Genomic DNA, 3,606 nt, shown 5'->3' with positions numbered 1-3,606 from the left:
CAATATTTATGTCTCGACCATTTCGAGACTCCTCGTCATGTCCGTGATCACATCCGGGACTCCGAACAAACTTCGATACATCAAAACTTATAAACTCATAATAAAACTGTCATCGTAACGTTAAGCGTGTGGACCCTACGGGTTCGAGAACTATGTAGACATGACCTAGAACTATTCTCGGTCAATAACCAATAGTGGAACCTGGATGTTCATATTGGTTCCTACATATTCTACGAAGATCTTTATCGGTCAAACCGCATAACAACATACGTTGTTCCCTTTGTCATCGGTATGTTACTTGCCCGAGATTCGATCGTCGGTATCCAATACCTAGTTCAATCTCGTTACCGGCAAGTCTCTTTACTCGTTCTGTAATACATCATTTCATAACTAACTCATTAGTTACAATGCTTGCAAGGCTTAAGTGATGAGTATCGCCGAGATGGCCCAGAGATACCTCTCCAACAATCGGAGTGACAAAACCTAATCTCGAATTATGCCAACTCAACATGTACCTTTGGAGACACCTGTAGAGCACCTTTATAATCACCCAATTACGTTGTGACGTTTGGTAGCACACAAAGTGTTCCTCCGGTAAACGGGAGTTGCACATTCTCATAGTTGTAGGAACTTTGTATAAGTCATGAAGAAAGCAATAGCAACATACTAAACGATCAAGTGCTAAGCTAACGGAATGGGTCAAGTCAATCACAACATTCTCCTAATGATGTGATCCCATTAATCAAATGACAACACATGTCTATGATTAGGAAACATAACCATCTTTGATTAATGAGCTAGTCAAGTAGAGGCATACTAGTGGCACTATGTTTGTCTATGTATTCACACATGTATCATGTTTCCGGTTAATACAATTCTAGCATGAATAATAAACATTTATAATGATATGAGGAAATAAATAATAACCTTATTATTGCCTCTAGGGCATATTTCCTTCAGCGGGGTACAGGTAGACCCACAGTATGGAATGACAACAGTGAATCTAAACAATCTGGGGTACACGGACAAACAATTCGTCCTAGCCAATGATGTGGCGCAGGTTTTCTATGTGAAGAACATGTCTACCAAACCGAGAAAAAGAAAAGATAAGGAAGCGGATACATCATATGATGAGTCAAAGCGCCACATAGTTCTTTCAGGGAAAAGAGACATCGTGGGATTCGAGGGCAAGACAGACATGTCTGAAGATTATTAAAAGTTTCATGAAATTCCTCCCTTCAAAGTCAAGGCTGACCCAAGCACCCTGTTAAACGATGAAGATTATCCATGGTTACGGCGCAATATGCAAAGGACACAAGCGAAGAAAAAGTAAAGACTTTCTATCCACAACTATTATGATGATGCCTTTGATCTAACATATCACTGCAGTTACATGTGAACAAATGAAATCCCTTTGTAACAGATGAGTTTTCATCCGAAACCCTGATACTTCCAAAGAGATTGTCTGTTTTGTACACGAAGTGCATCCAGTTTTTGCCGTAACCCTCTCAACTTTTTAGCACATGCTATGTGGGTGAAATGATGATACCATGCCAACTTTCAACCTTTTCAGAGTTCATTTGTAGTGCTTTTCAATTTAAGGGTTATTTAGCTGAAAGAATGAACTAATAGCAAAAAGAATGAACTAAAAATAATAAATTATAATATTCTGTTATGATCAACTAAAACAAAACTATAATATCCTTCAATAGCAAAAAGAATCAACTAAAAAGCTTTTATAAAACTCCAATAGCAAAAGGAATCAACTCAAAAAAAAAACTTTTATAAACCTCTGGTATTATTGAAACTAAAATTATATAAAATTTATGCAACCAAAATTATCAAAGTATTTTCTGTTTAAAACATTAAAAGCAGAAAGAAATTTCATAAAGAATTTTTTTGTTAGAAACTTTAATAGCAAAAAGAATTATCATAAAGAATTTTTTTTGTTAGAAACTAAAATAACAAAATCTGTTTTTGGATATAATGATAAAACACAGTAATATTAAATAGCAGGAAAAGGAATCAGTCAAAAATCTATTTTTATAGTAAAGTTATTCGAAAAATTCAAAAATTCAAATTTAAACTATTCAAATTGGAAAACAAATGGCACTAATAGAAATTTTATAATTTTTATTACCTAAAAGAAAAAATAATTACATGAAAAACTAGTAAGTATTTTGTTGTAAGTTGAAACAAAATAAAATAAATAAAGCAAAAAAGAAAACAAAAAATAAAAAAGTGCCACCTACTGGGCCACCACGGCCTGAATACAACTAGAAACCCAACCATGGGCCAGGATTCAGGCCGCAGCAGGCCCAGTAGGCCCACGGGCACAGCATGACAGAATTAGGCCCGAAAGCCTGCAGTTGAGAGAAGCTCGAGAGGGTGGGCGCAATAACGCTTATAAATCGCTCTCGAGCTCTCTCAACTAGTGAGGTGGGACTAAACTTTTGGCCGTGACGTGGGCAGCACCAGACCTTTTGTCCCGGTTGGTGGCATCAACCGGGACTAAAGGGGGAGCATTGGTCCCGGTTGGTACCACCAACCCGGACCAATGCCCCCCCCTTTATTCCCGATTGGTGCCACCAACCGGGCCCAAAGGTCCCTGCTTCCCACCCTTTGGGCTGCTGAAAAGAGACCTTTGTCCCGGTTGGTGGCACCAACCAGGACCAATGCCTGGTCCCGATTGGTGCCACGAACCGGGACAATTTTTTTCTCGGTATATATAAGCAACACTTGTGAAAACTTTCAGTTTCATCGCGCAGTTCCCCCCACCCAACGATGCCAGGCTGCCCCGACGCCGCCGGCCGCCCCCGCCATCGCCGTCGCCCGCGCCCGTCGTCACCGAGTCTCGGCCCTGCCGTCGTCCTCATCGCCGAAGCTCGCCCCCGACGCCGTCGCCGCGCCGTCCCTGCCCCGACCCCATTGTCGTCGCCGCGCGCGCCGCCCCTGCCCTAACCCCATTGCCGTCGCCGCGCGCACTGCCCCTGCCCCGACGCCGTCGCCGACGCCGCGCGCGCCACCCCTGCCCCGACGCTGTCGCCGTCACAGCCCCCGCGCCGTCGCCGCGCCGCCCCGCGCTACGGTCCGGCCGCGCCGCCCCTGTTCATTTGAATATAATGATTTTTATGCTTTTTTAGATGTATCTTTATGTTCATATGTTTTTTATGTTTTTTAGATGTATTTTTATGTTCATATGTTCATATGATTTTTATGGCCATATGCTTTTTAAACTTTATGTATGTATTTTTAGGTGTATGTATGTATGTATTTTTTAAAAAATATATATGTATGGAAAAGAGGAAGAAGGAAGAAAAGGAAGGAGCGGAAAAAGGAAAATAAGAAGAGGAAGAAGGAGAAGAAGAAGGGAAGTTTTCTATTTTTTCTTCTTCTCCTCTATTCCTTCTTCTTCTCTTTTTTTTCTTCATTTTTTTCTTCGTTTTTCTTCTTCTTATTCTTCTCCTCTATTTTTTCTTCTTCCTCCTCTTCTTATTTTTTATCAGGAACGAGGGTGTCGGGAACTAGGGTGTCGGAAACTAGGGTAGAGGGTCGAGGGTCGCCGAGGGATCGAGGGTCGTCGAGGGGTCGAGGGTCAAGGGGTCG

This window comes from Triticum dicoccoides, chromosome 3B (assembly GCF_002162155.2).
Source record: "Triticum dicoccoides isolate Atlit2015 ecotype Zavitan chromosome 3B, WEW_v2.0, whole genome shotgun sequence".
In the NCBI taxonomy this organism is placed as follows: Eukaryota; Viridiplantae; Streptophyta; class Magnoliopsida; order Poales; family Poaceae; genus Triticum; species Triticum dicoccoides.
The sequence above is the reverse complement of the archived record's forward strand: the minus strand, read 5'-3'. Positions refer to the sequence as shown.